The following is a 15,501-nucleotide window of genomic DNA, read 5'->3' as shown; positions in this document are numbered from 1 at the left end:
ACTTATATAAATATATACGTATATATTAATATATGATATATTTATATAAGTATATATTAATATATGGTATATATTAATATATCATGTAAGTATATAAGTAAGTATATATTAATATATTACATAAGCATATACTATATATACTTATATATACTTAATATATCATATAAGTATATATAAGTATATATTAATATATAAGTATATCTTAATATATATATAATTTATTAATATAATTAACATGTGGTATTATTGTGTCAATATATTTATATATAATGTATATTAATATAATATCTATATAATCAATATATAAATATGATATATATTTATATATGAGATAAATATATATTAATATATAAATATACACTTATATTAATATTATATGAATATATATTAATATATATGAACATATATTAATATATCACTTTTTCTGACCTAGGAAGTCATTGAACATCAATTTTGCTATACCCTACATAGCAAGGCATCCCAAAAGCCCATCCAGATACCAAGGGGAGGTAAAATGGACTCTACTTCTTGACGGGGAAGTGGGAAAGTTCTGGAAGAGGACATGAGGATGAAAATATTGTTTTGGCCATGAAAGTAAGCTACTATCATTCTCTAAATTGCCAGCACACCAGGACTGGGAATCCCTGAGATGGGCTTAGCTGATGTTCATAAAAATTGAAATGTTATGTTTTATCATTGGAAATGTTCAGAGTAGAGAGACAGCTCTTCATCAAGGAGCACTGGGATGGGGATTCTTGCAGGAATTAGAGAGACTAGTGGATGCCTTCAACATCCTAAGGCCCACATGCTTGATGCAGTGAATCAGGCTAATGACCAGCTGCTTTCAAGGAGCTCCAGCCACTCCAGAGTCTTCATTTATTCTGGCTCTATTTCTGAATTAAACACTTGGCAGCTCCAGAGCCTGTGGAGAACATGTGTATTCAGGGTTTTCCACATCAGATGAAGTAGTCAGGCACATGGAAGCTCTCGGGGACTCTACTGGAGACTATGGGAACTTCACCAGTCTGGACGGATCAGTGTTTTGAAGACGACATAGTCTTATATCATAAATGAAATTGTTTTGCAGTTTGTGGTGGATTGAAGACAACGAAGATGAAATTAACAATGGAAAGATAAAATACCAGTAGCAATGCTGAGAATAGTGAATTGTTCCCAACTCAGCCTTCCATTTTCTGTATCCATCGTATATTCTAAGGTGGTTTCCTCAGAATGTCTCTTGCTGATACTGAATTCCCATGATTTAGGGTGAAGACCAAACTGGATGCAAACATCTTTTGTGTTTTAAGACAATGTGTCTTCCCCTGCATGCTGCTGAGCCACAGGTAAAGAAGGTCACAGCCCGAGAAAAGGGTCAGTCATCTTACACTAATAGTAAAGCATTACTCAGTCCTTGCTTTTCTGATCACAGTTATCACTGATACTGAACTATAAAGTGAACCTGAAGCCAGCAATTGCTTTAGCTAAAAAGCAAAAGAACTAAAGGCTGATAAAACGACCCTTCAGGAAACTAATCAACTGGGGCTGATACCTAATCTCATCTTTCACATCATTTCTTAACTTCAGTATCCTTTTTCCCCTACTTATGTCAACACAGCCACCAACTCTTCTTTCCTTCCCAAGAAAGACACAGTATAAATTCCACAGTAACTTTTGGTTCCTACTAAAACATCTAATGTAAAAAAATACTAAGCTCAAGAAAGAAAACTAAAAAATAACTAAGAAGAACTACAAGGAATGACTAATTACAGTATGAATAATTATATTATATATTATATAAGGGTAATGGTAATCCTCAGAATTTTGAGTAGTAATTCAGAAGACAAGCATGGTAAGAAATTAATGAGAATCAATATAAAAAGAAAGCAAACAAGTGAGTGAAATGTGGTGGGCATATTCAAAATAATCAACTTTTGAAGAGACGACTTCTAAATGGATTGTTTGCAGACCAGATTGTTTTCCACACCTCAACACACATGCAGAAGCACAATTTTTATTACAAAACCTGTTGTCCAACTAATGAAAACACACAAAGGGTAATGTTTTATTTGCCTACAGGTAGAGGCCTGCAGGGCATCCAATCAGCGCCACAAATGCTCTTACTCTTCACTAAGCAAATTTATCTTTTTCAGACATGACAGACATGCCATTCAGATCATCCAATCCTTGAAACTGACTTTTCAATAGAATTCTGATATTAACTTGGTTTTTCAATTGTCCTTACCTTCTAGAAATAAAACACCCTCAGTACTTAGCATAAGTATGCCAATCCAATTTCAGCGTGAGTTACAGTTGCACCATGGCTTGTACATTGGTCTCTTTAAAATGTGGCTAACTTCACTTAGTCCTCCAGAACCTGCTAACCCTGGGTGAACCGACAAAACTAAAAGCCTCAGCAGCCAACTGGAGGAACAGACCCTGATCCTGTTGTCACTGCACACCTCAATCTGCACAGCCGACCCATCTCCCTCAATGACCAAATCATTTTGTCTGCGCAGATAAGAGGTACACATTTCACTAAAAGATCATTTTCTCATATTATCTCATGAAATCCTCCTTCTCCAAGTACTTTTAGCAAATAGAATTATCTTTTAAGTTGAATGATTTCAGTATAACAGAGGTTGAACTGACTAAGTGACCTCTAGGAAAAGTGGCTTCCGGTTTTTTGACATGCCCCGTGAATTTGATGCCTTAAGAAGAATGAGGAATGCATAAATAAAGATACATGAAGAGCCATCAGAAAAGGTGTTTTGTAATGAGCAATAGTTGTTCTGATAAATTTAAAAAATGAGCCTTAGCTTACATACATCTGAAATTGCAGTGTATTTTTTTTTCTGGCAACTCATCATAGCAAATAATTTGGTATATTGACCTTTGAATTTAGCATTTAAGTTTGCACATTATTGCATACCCAAATAGTACATTGTGTCCATTGAAATTATTTCTTGCATATCCCACTGCACTTTCTACTATTGCATATTTTAAATATCTTCCTCCTTAGTTATGTATATTACATATTAGAAGCCACAAAAAAAGTATCCCAGTAGTAGTCCAACAAACCTTCATTTATATACAAACTTAAAAACTAAGGCAAAATTTAAAATTTATCAAAACAATTATTGCTAGTTACGAAACAGCTCTTCCAATGGCTCTTCATTTATCTTCCTCATTTACGAATTCCTTATCCTTCTTAAGTCGTCAAATTCAAGGAGTATGTCAAAAGTTCTACAAGTTCCTTCCCCAACTTTCCCATTGACTCACTGCATGACGTGAGGCTCCTCACTGAAACTCCATGGGTCTGTTTCATGATCATCTGTAAAACAGGGATAATGGGATCTGCCTCACCAGGGAGCTGCAAGAACTGAGTTATGGTTTGCAAAACGCTTTGTGATTCACACATAAAAGGCACAACAAGAAAGCAAACTGTCATTGAGCATTACAAACAGTTTTCATCCCAATTATTTTAAAGTAAGAAAAGATTAATATTCTAAGCTTCCAAAAGATATTAAAGCAGCATGATGTTACATAGAATTTCCAAAACTAAGGCAGACAATTGCTGATTCAAGTTGTTTTTTTTGTTTGTTTGTTTGTTTGTTTTTCTAGGAACCGGAGACGTCATTCACAGATCAAGGCAGGGAAAGGCAAAACTGAGGTACATACTTGGCTCAGAGATCTGGCAATAAGAGAGTTTCTCTGCTTTCAAGTTACCCATTGGAATCGAGCCCAAGAGAAATATAAATAAAGTATCTTCCCAGTCTTCAGTCACCTACCCAAATCTGATTTTGACCTAACTCTTCTTAAAGTTACAGCAATAACTTTCATGTATTAGGGATAAGTTAAGGGTTAACCCTATTAGGTTTCTTCTTACTATAGGACACTAAAACTGAAAAATTAAATCTAAGTTGTACAAAGCAATGGTGAGACATCTATGCTGCACTTTAAATTTTCTACAAATAGCATAAGAGAAGGCTTCTAAGGCATTGTAGTAGTCCCATCTCCTTATTCTCAAGGGATATCTTCCAAGATCCCCAGTGGATGTCCAAAATCATAGATAGTACCAAATCCTACATATACTGATTTTTCCTGTATATACACACTTATGATAAAGTTTAATTTATAAATTAGGCATAGTGATTAACAACAACAATAATAAAATAGAACCATTATAACAATATGCTGTAATAAAAGTTATATGAATGTCTCTCTCTCGCTCTCTCTCTCTCAAAATCTCTTGTACTGTCCTGAGGGTAACTAAAACCACAGAAAGGGAAACCATGAAAAAGGGGAGGCAACTGTATTCATAGCTTGTAAAGTTATAATATTTGACACTAGCTAATAATCGCATTTAGCTCCATTGTACTTATTTTCACCTTTAAATTACAACCGCACAGGGAAGGAGTAAAATTTGTCCTATTATCATTTGGTGTATTAAAAGCCTCTTGGGCACTCGTGGCACTGAAAAATATCATAATAGTAATTTAAATGATTAACATTCACCCTCTTCCAATTAAGAGAGGGCCATAGCTGCAGTGATCCAAAGGTGAATGCCGATGTCTTGGCTATAATATAAATAATGGGACTAGAAATTAACAATATGTAAAGAATGAAAAACAGAAAAGAATGTTTTTTTAAAAAAAAACAAAAGCGATTACCACAATGATAAAAAAAAAAAATCTTAAACCAAGGATGGCCAACAGACTTAGGGCAACCAAGGGACTTCTTCTGGAGAAATTCTTAAAATTTCAAGTTTCACAATAGCCTTGCCAGATTTCTATTACAGAAAACCCAATTATCCAGCTAATTTGCATAATTTAAATGAAGCAAATTATAAACATTGGCTGTGTAGGGTATCTCAGAGATTACTGTGAAGATTACAGATGAAAAGTGTGCTCAACTGAGCTAAGAGCTGGGATTCGACTCTGAAAGCAAGGCTTGAACATCAGAGGTGGGGCTTGGTCACCAGAACAAATTGAGGACTAGCTAAAACAGGTTCAGCATGGAAGCATCTCGTTATAAGACACACCTACCAGCATGTCATGTCAGTTTACCATTGTCATGGCAACGCCCAGATGTTACCACTCCTTTCTATGGCAACGACCCAACCAGTCAGAAGTTACCACCATTTTCCTAGAAATTTCTGCATAAACCACCCCTTACTTGCATGTAATTAAAAGTGGGTATAAATATGAGCGCACAGCTGCTTCTGAGCTGCTACTCTGTCTATAAGGTAGCCCTGCTCCAAAAGGAGCAGTACCTGTGCTTTTGTACAGACGTACTTGCCACTTCAATAAAAGTTGCTGTTAAACATCACTGGCTCACCGTTGCTTTCCTGGGAGAAGCCAAGAACTCTCCTGAGCTAAGCCCCAATTTGGGGGCTTGTCTGTCCTGCCTCACCACCACGTAACCATCTAGAACCCTGGGAAAAGCAGTAAGACTGCTAATTGCCTTTTCCCTAACTATAAATGGAAACAATAATGGGACGTACATAGATTTTGTGGGAGGCCTAATAAAGTAATGCCTGGGACATGTAGACATTCAATACATAATGGTTCTTCCACTCCCCTTTTTCTTTCATTTAAGACAGGGCTTTGTAGGGGTCCAATTTTTCCCAAATAAAAATTTACATTTGTTTAAAGTTGTCATAGATTCCTAACCATACGTAACTTGTCAGTGCATGCAATTAATAAAATATAGAATCCAAACAACTTGTAATAGTTAACAATTACAGCTTCATACTTTTAGATCATGAATAGGGTTCAAGATTTCAACACCAATCCCCAAATTTTGTACTAGCTATAGTTAAAATGTATTTCATTTCTTCATAACCTTTATAGCTATGGCCAAGATCAACTCACTACGCTATCATTCCTCACCATGGTGGCAGGAATAAAGGTGGTCTGCTATGCTTTAGGACCCCCAGTTCTGAAAGAGGATGCCTGATGTGGTGGGTAATGCTTGACGCAGGTGGAGGGCAGTGGGGAATGGGTGGGTTCCAAACTTGTCTAAAGTAATTATAATGACAGCAGAGAGCAAACAAATATCCTTAGGAAATACTAGTAGAACCCATTGGGAGAGAGAGCCTAAAGCAGCAATTTTTGAAGACATATTCTGTCTTAATATCATGGTAGAACCATTATTATCCCAAAAGTCAGCAGCTGATTCTTCTTAATGAAAGAATCGTTCCAAACTGCCTTATTTAGGAACTTTGGTCTGTTCTTTGGAATACAGGATGAGGCTCTCAGAGTACCATTGGCAGCAGAAGCTAAGGCAAAAAAGAGGCAGTTCGTTTGCTGAGCCACTGGTACAACCGGAATTGCTGGGGAGAAAAGAGGAAGCTGTCAAGAAATAGGAGAGGGTCAGAGAGCATAGATGGAGGAGAAGATAATGAGCCAATCTCATATTTTAAGGCTGAGAGATCTCACAGAAATTATGTCAGCTATCTGCACATCACAGAAGAGCATAACAATGATCTATGTTCTTTATCTGTGCTTAACAAAACTTCCTCCAAAGGTAGTGTTGAAAAGGAATTTCAAGAACAGGAATATCTGTTTTCCACTGTGAAGTTGTCCAAGCTGTTGTTACGTGTTCCCTCCCCCACCTCCCCTTCATCAGTATGGATGATTCATACTAGTGAGGTTCGTATGTGTGTGTTGGAAAGGGCCTAATTTTCACATTTTGTCAACTCAAATGTTGACAAAAGGAGCATGCATCAGATAGATATCCAAAACAATTCCTGGAAATAGGAACTCAACCCTGTGTCAGGGTGTAGACTGAGAATACTAAGTGCCCTAGGAATACATCAGCATCTTCAAATGCCTTTGGACTTCCACAAAGTTGCAGTGAACTAATCATAGCTAGATACTGAGCCAGTGTTTTAATTTGCAGTACTTTGATGATGAGAGAAGCTGTTATTTATTTATTGTTATATCATGTTATTTATGTATTACTTTTTTAGTGAATTGTCTACTTATGGCTATGCCAAATTTTCTATTCAGGCACTTATTTTTCTTACTTATTTGTAACAAACCTTTACATATTAAACATACAAGCTCTTTGACAGGGATTACAATATTTTTTCTTCTTCTACTCTTGCATTTTAATTGGGATCATTGAATTATTGACATACACTTATAAACTATTGATTTTTTAAAAGAGTTTCTTCCTTTGTTATTTAGGGTTAAATAGACCTTCACCATACCAAAAGGTTCATCTACTTTTTCTACTCGTTTGGTAAGATATTTGTTTTTGACATGTAACTGTAACTTTTCTGGAATTTAACTTGCTATAACTTTATTTAGAATATTGAGATGAAATTTATAAATGAGATTGGTGTTTTGGATTTTTTTTTTTACTTTCATGACCAGATTGGGGTAATAATAGTTTGTAAAATAATGTCAGCTATCTATATGTCATAAAAGAGTAGATACAGTATAATACTGATCTATATTCTTTATCTGTGCTCAACAAAATAACAGAGCTTACAAGTTCAGTGTTCTGGGCCCAGAGCGTTTTCAGAAAGTAATTTTTGAAAAAATATTTTAATGTCTAGCTTGATATTTTGTTCAGATGCTCTGATTTTTTATTTTTTCCTTCTCATTGAGTCATTTTTGTATTCATATTCCCTCCTATTCATTCATTCTTGAGATTTTAAATTTTAGAAAAGGGTTTTAAATATTTGCTTGTAATTTTTAATCTCAATGGCTGTCATTGCATTCCCTTTTATGCAGATATTCTATTTTTAGATTTTCTAATTTCATTAATTTCCGCCATCTGTGTTATTTTCCCTTTCTCTTTTGTAAATTATATCGTGCTATTTATCAAATTTTTATTTATATACTAAGTATATTTCTTTGTTATAGAAAATATAGCTTTAAATCTACTATGTCATCTGAATTTATTATATTATTTAGATATGTCAGCATTATTTCCTATTTCTTGTGTTATATACTGAAAAAAGGACATGTGTTTTTTTAATTTCTTGAATTGTTCTTGAATTTGTGTTTTTAATGTAATTTGATCTTTTTTTAGTTTGGATTACAAAATGTTATTACACTTGTCTTTTTTTAATCATAAACCATTTTTGTTGTGTTTCATACTTTTACCTTGAAGTTTAATTGTGTAATATTATTACTGTAACTCCAGATGTTTTGTTTGATTTTCTTAATGTAGTGTTTTTGTTTTTATTTTTGTTTTTGAAACAGAGTGCTGCTCGTTACCCAAGCTGGAGTGCAATGGCATGATCTCTGCTCACTGCAACCTCTACCTCCTGGATTCAAGTGATTCTCCTGCCTCAGCATCCCAAGTAGCTGGGATTACAGGCATGCACCACCATGCCTGGCTCATTTTTGCAGTTTTAGTAGAGACAAGGTTTCACCATGTTAGTCAGCCTGGTCTCAAACTCCTGACCTCAGGTGATCCACCCACCTTAGTCTTCCAAAGTGCTAGGATTACAGATGTGAACCTTAATGTAGTTTTTCTTACTCTTTTACTCTTGACCTTTCTGCATTGTTTTATTTTATGAGTACTCATAATAAATAGCTCACATTCAGATATCGTTTCTAACCCAGTCCTAATATTTAGGTTTTAATAAGAAGTAATGTGCTCAGGGCCGGGTGCAGTGACTCATGCCTGTAATCCCAGCACTTTGGGAGGCCGAGGTAAGATGGGTAGATCACCTGAAGTCAGGAGTTTAACACCAGCCTCGCCTACATGGTGAAACCCAATCTCTACTAAAAATATAAAAATTAGCCAGGCATGGTGGCACGCACCTGTAATCCCAGCTTCTAGGGAGGCTGAGGTAGTAGAATTGCTTGAACCCAGAAGGCGGTGGTTGTAGTAAGCCGAGATCACACCACTGTACTCCAGCCTGGAGGACAGAGCCAGACTCCATCTCAAAAAAAAAAAAGATGTGTTCATATTTATTTCATGTTTGGATTTGCTTTTGTCAGCCCATTTTGTAAGTCCTATTTTAAGATTTCTTACTTTTTTACCATTATTTTGATGTATTAATATTTTCATTTATTTTTTTCAATCATACATCTTTATTCAATGCTATATGCCATCACCTTGTAAAATATTTTAAGACGTACTTCTCATAAAAGCCAAGAATTGCAAATATTCCAAAAGTTCACCAACATTAGAAGGGATAAATAAGTTATATGAATAGATAATGAAATCCTATAAAGTAATAAAATTAAATAAACTATCAACAACATGAATGACCCAAACTGTTGAACAAAAAGAACATACAAAATAATACCTACATACAGAATTTAATTCTACTTACATGATGCTCAAAAGCAGGCAAAAGTAAACCATATTGTTCAGGTGGCAAAATGATTTTATTTCAATACAAAAAAGTTAGGATGATGTTCATGGCTAAGGGGAAGAAATGAATTTATAATCAGGGAGGAACAAAGCAGGCTGCTGGGGTAGGCTGGTGTCAGACTCCTTCTGCCCCTGAGCAGTGGTTACACTGGTGTTAGCTTTATGATTAAAGCACCAAATCCTATTCATTCATTGTGTGCAAGATTCTGTATGAAACACTGCATCTCACAATGAAATAATCTCATACATCTTTGTAAATTAAAAAAGTTAATGTCAGAAAATATACAATTAGTTTTTTCTCCTTCATGTAACTTGAAGACATTCATAGTTTTACATCATACCCCCAATCTCTCACTTGATATTTTTGTTAGTAAAACCCCAATTTCTATTTTTTAAATTTGTATCACTTTTTAATAACTTGGCCTATTTAGCTGACTTTACAACTACAATCATAAGACTCATTTAATTATTTTTTTTCACTATTGACCATTAATCATTTTGAGGTTTTCTTTTTAATTTCCTGTAGCTTAAGAAGAGAACGTTATTAGCAGTCTACTTTTTTAGCCAGCTATTATCTGAAAATATACTTCAGTTGCATTCCATGTGGATAAAACCCAATTAAGTGTTAAACAAAAAATCTTAAAGCCAAACATATTTGTTCTCAAAATCCTGAAAGTCGTGCTTCATTTCTTCTTGCAGTTAATGTTCAGAAGACAATTCTGAAACACCACGTTCCTTCTGTTCCATCTCCAGGATTCATGAACCATATCATCTTCTCTCTCATCAATTTCATTCTTTATCCCCTTCATCTGAATTCTGGAAAGCTTCTCAAAGTTGTTTTCCACATTGTGATTCACTATATCATAGAAAAACTTTTCCATTTTAAGCCTCTTCATACAGATTTTAGTCTTTCTCATGCAAATTTTAAATCAGCGATTACATTTTAGTTTCCTTTCTGTTTTCCTGCCTCATCCGACTCACTGAATTTTCGCTTGCTTGCTCGCTCTCTCTCTCTCTCTCTCTCTCTCTCTCAGCTGGATCCCTTTTTAATCTGTTTCCTGCTTTTTCTTCCCATGCTTCTACTTCATATTTTCTAGAGTTTTATTGAAAGCACAAAGAGATCATTTTACATTTGTTCTCTTTCTTGTGGAAAATATTGTAGAAATACAACATCTGCATCTTCTTCCTTTTAAGCTTGAGAACATTTTCTTCACTATCGTACTGAGGCATTTTGGTGTGATCCATTCATATTTAATGAGGATGGCTCAGGCTCTTTGGACCCCTCTCATCCACCGTGTATTTTTCCTTAAAATGTCCTTTTCAGGCCTTTGGCAGAAACTTAATTGCTCTAAATCACATGGGTACGTAGCTGTTTCAGAGACGGAGGAAGTGGAGGAGCAACTGTCTGGTGATCCACTCTGCTGAGGATCAGCTGTCAGCCTTTTTCTCTCTCTGGCTCTTCGTAATGCCCAGGTTCGTGGCAAATCTTAAGCAATCTGCTTTGCCAGGCTACTGCTTAGCACATCAAATGGAAAAAATCAAAGGTGTCTACAAGACATCTTGCCTCCCTGGCAGCTTTTTGCTTAATGTGAGTCCTATAGGAACTCTAATATCTCCTAATGCAAGCACTTTCACATGCTGTGGATCCACCTCCATGAACAAGGAGTTGAGTGAACCCAAGTCACCCTCTCCAGGGTACACACAGCTGTCAGACTCATGCCTCCTAATTCATCACCGGTGGGACTTTTCTAAAAGTCTCAGCCCCACATCCTTTCTTTTGGAAAAATCTACATTAAATATAAAGAAACTAACTAATATCCCCAGCTTTTTTACAGTACTTTCCCATAATTTCCAGTGATAATGTCTGCTTCTTGATATTTTTATATTTCTTGAGTTGTTTCTATAAGGACCCAAGGTAGAAGTGTTGTATTATACAAATTATCACCGTCTTTGTTGTCTGGAAGTCATAATATAAATATTTTTAAACCAATAAATGAGCTAGAAATTCCAGAATTTTCCAACTGGGTCAGTCCTGAAGGAAAAAAAATGAAAAAAGTAGTGAGAGAAAGAGAGAAAGAAAACCTTGAAGTATTTCACTCCTGGCAAGCCTCAAATAATACACCTGTCATTTTGGTGAGCCATCTTATTCAGGCTGCTTTTAACTCAATTTTCAGGTGAGTCACCTCAAAACTTCAAACTGCAAAATGGCCAACTTGCATCAGGGAGCAATGAAGCTCTCCCAAATCTTGTGAAATAAGATGATTTGTGAGCAGAATAACCCAAATACTATTTCTCGAGGTTATTTTAAGCTTTTGCTTTTCTTGTCTCCCTGATAACTTCAACTCAGATAACTACATGGAGCTATACGGTGCTAATCTAGGAAAAAAGTAATATTAAGATTGGTATTATTATAAATGAGAATCCAGTGATAGAAATAGATTAGCACAGTTTCATATTATACTGTAAAAATATCAAAATGAAATCAAACATCTTTCCTAAAGTCAGAAATCTTAAAATATATATGGTCTGAATTTCCCCAAGATATGCTGAACAAGTTGAAATAATTATTTAATAACCAGAAAAATATGATGGACGTATTTCACATGCTTCCTGGGGGTCAGAAATATTTCCTGGTGTTTTTTTCTTCCCATTAAGTGACAAGCCGATGAAGAATAGAGCACGTGAGACACAAAGAAAGAATAACATCTACATGCCCCGGAATGAGAAGTTTGTCTATAGCAAAAGAGAGACCACTGCTGCTACCAAGCTACAGCCTGACCCTAGGCCCACTGTCCCCTGAATTCAGCATTTAGCTGCAGAAAAGAAGGAACAACTGTTAAAGGAAAAGAGTCTTCAATGGTACTTGTTAAAGCAGAATAGGAAGTCTTTATTCAGGACCATTACAATGGACATAGCAGCCACTGCGGTGGGATTTTGCACTGGAAGAGAGAGATTGGACTCAGCTTTGAATACAGCATGGGCAAGTGGGGATTTACAGCCGAGTAGTGTGGGGGTCAGTGGATGCAAAATTATTAAGAGGAACCATCAGAGATAAGAGGAATTCTAGCTAAACTGACCTACAAGGATTCTTGCTGAAGATGGACAAGGGTGATCAGACATCATCTGGGGGATGGTAGAGCATGAGAAGCCTAATCAGGTATCAAGAGTGGAGGGTTTTTGCTAAGCTGACTTAGCAGAGTTCTTGGCTAAAACTGGACTTTACAAGGAAGCACAAGGATAGGCCTAAGAGAAGCTTCAGGAGCCTGAGAAAAGTTTGGTCAAAGATATTTGTTATAACGTAAATTCCTCTGTCATATTTCTGTACTTCCAAGCAATTAACTTTCAACTGTCTTGAAGGTACCTCCTGACCAGCTCTGACAATCTGATCAGCAAAATGTATGAGTTTGTAAAGTGCTACATTGGCAATGTAGCCATAAAACTAGATGTTGATGAAACCATGTTCTACCCATTATCTACCATAACGCTATGTAACAAACCACCCCACAACCAGTGGTGTTAAAAAAAAAAAAAATAAGCATTTAATTTACCCAGAGGTCTGTGGGTTGTTGGTCTAGGCTGAGTTCGACTGAGCAGTACGTCTGGCCTCAGCTGGCTCAAGTCTCAAGTACGGAGGTGGCTGGCTGTTAGCTGATCTAGGACGGCCTCAGCTGGGGTGTTTGGGACAACTCAGCCGTGCTCCATGTGCCTCATCTTACAACAAGCCAGCAGGCACGTTCTCATGGAAATCACAAAGCTGCAAGAGACCCATCAAAATCATGCAAGCACTTGTTCCGGCTTCTGCTTGGGTTACATTTTCTAACATGCCATTGTACAAGGCAAGTCATGTGCTCAATCTGAAGTCAAGGGGTGAGATGGAATACCCAGCCCAAAGGGCACTGAAGAACTACAAAGCAAAGGGAGTGGTACAGGGAGGGGTGGAGAATGGGAGCTGTTATGCGATCAATCTACTGCACACCTGTAATGCCAGTTTGTCTCCCATTTGAGCCATGGCAATGCTGACTAGGCTGGTTACTTAATAAAAAACCCAATCCCTGGGTTAGGATATCAAAATCTTAAACTACCCACCCAAATGAAGATATCTAGTCAACTAGCTCCAAAACAGTGGCAATTAAGCCACTGAATAATTATGATTATCAATAGATAAAATTTAATTACTAATAGGTAAACAAAATTAGTTCATATCCCAGTAACACATGCAACTGTGGTAAATCCACCTTTGTTTTCACCTGATGGAATGCAAGATGATTCTCTAACAAAGCAGCAAGTTCTGGAGAAAGGTTGGAGTAAAATCTTTATTGGGCATTAAGGCAGGCAAGTTAAAGGTAAGTAACAAAATGAGGTTCCCTGAAAATAAAATCAATCCTTTGAAAGTGTAGGGTCATCAGTATTCCAAACAATAATATACAAAAATAAATCGAAAATCACAGATATATCTCCTCAAAATCGTCATTAGAAATGTATCACCCACACATTTAAAATATGTGTATTAAAGACTTTCCTGGTTAGATCTGCACTGGGTGCTTTAAAAGCAAATTCTGTCTCTAGTTTGAAGCAGAAAAATTGGCTATGCTTTCTTAGTTATTGCATGGATTTGTTTGAGATCAAATTTTTTCTCCAAATAGCTGAATATGATTCAAAGATCTCGGGTTAAATAAATTTCTGAGTTAAAATTTGGAGTATATTTTGCACTTCGACACGCTGATATAGGAAACCCAAATTGCTTGTGATGGTATAAATGTTTCCATAGTATGAAATGATGGAATAAATCAAATTCTTTTTTTTTTTTTTTTTTTTTTTTTGAGACGGAGTCTCGCTCTGTCGCCCAGGCTGGAGTGCAGTAAGGTTGTTACTGAATTTATTACAAAAGCATGAATGTTATAAATAAAATTCTTAACATTCATGCTTTTGTAATAAATTCAGTAACAACCTTTGTGATCATTGGCATAGTCTATGTTTTATAAACTGAATCTAATCAGCTGATTTGGATATTTCATCAGGTGAAATTCTGGTTGATAGGACCGTAACTTTTACAGTTTGTTCAATGAAAACTGATTGGATTTTGCATATCTCATAGTTTTTCCTGACTCTGATCAAACTCATGTTAATGATAGTCCTTACAACCCAAAGGACTTTGAATAAAACAATTCTCTATCAAAGCAGCAGAATCACACCCCATTCCAACTCAATTCTTTTCTGGCTAGTTATCTGTGAAGTTTCTTTCCTTTTTCGTGATCCAGTTTGTTTCTGTCTCTAGGATAAGATAGAATTTCTCTAAAAAACTGCTGTACTACTGATTTTAACTCTCTCTCTCCCTCTCTTTTTTTTTTTTTTGAGACTAAAATATGAAGCAGATCACACAGTACAGTGTGATAAGAGTCCTAACAGCAGTAGGCACCTTTTATCCAATTTCCCTTATAATCAGCATATTGGTTGTTTCAGACAGCTGTTGGGCTGAGGCACTTTCAGAGGCCACAGAATACAGCAAAGTCTCCTTATCCACAGAGAATTCTATGCCATGCCAGGAACATAAAGCCTTCTCAGCAATCCTAAAAGGGAAAATGGAAAGATTCAACAAATATCTTTCTTTTGTAGAGCTGAGAGACATCCCCAGACTTGCCTCAATTTTCAGTCCTAGTTGTCACATGGAATGAACAAAACTATGAAAGGAGCTCTTTATAAGAGAAAGGTTTATTTCTTCCTAAATCTAATATTAGTGCAGTTTGAATAGGCATTCAAAGAAAAGATAATGAGACTTCATTGATGGAATTTTATGAAAGGTGTCAGGAAATAAAAAAGCAAATTTATGTCTTCCCACTCTTGAATAAAGAAGATTTTACTAATAGCTAAAAGACACTACAATAATACCATAGCAAATTTTTTTCTATCCTTTGCTCCCATTGCTGAACACCCCTCAAAGTGATCTGAAATTATTTTACATCCTGCCCAGCCTTTCCCTACCTTAACTTTCTCCGGCCTCAGTAACATTGCTGAAATTATTCTCCTGAAGGTCACCAATGACTGCTTTACATTTTACCTTATTTTATTGTAAACGATAATGAAACCGCCTTTGCAAAAATTATAACTGAGGAAATTACGACAGTGAAAGAGATCAGACCTAACCGACTCCATCTTGCT

The sequence above is a fragment of the Macaca mulatta genome, chromosome 3 (genome assembly GCF_049350105.2).
Source record: "Macaca mulatta isolate MMU2019108-1 chromosome 3, T2T-MMU8v2.0, whole genome shotgun sequence".
NCBI classification, from domain to species: domain Eukaryota; kingdom Metazoa; phylum Chordata; class Mammalia; order Primates; family Cercopithecidae; genus Macaca; species Macaca mulatta.
Note: the sequence above shows the minus strand (reverse complement) of the source record.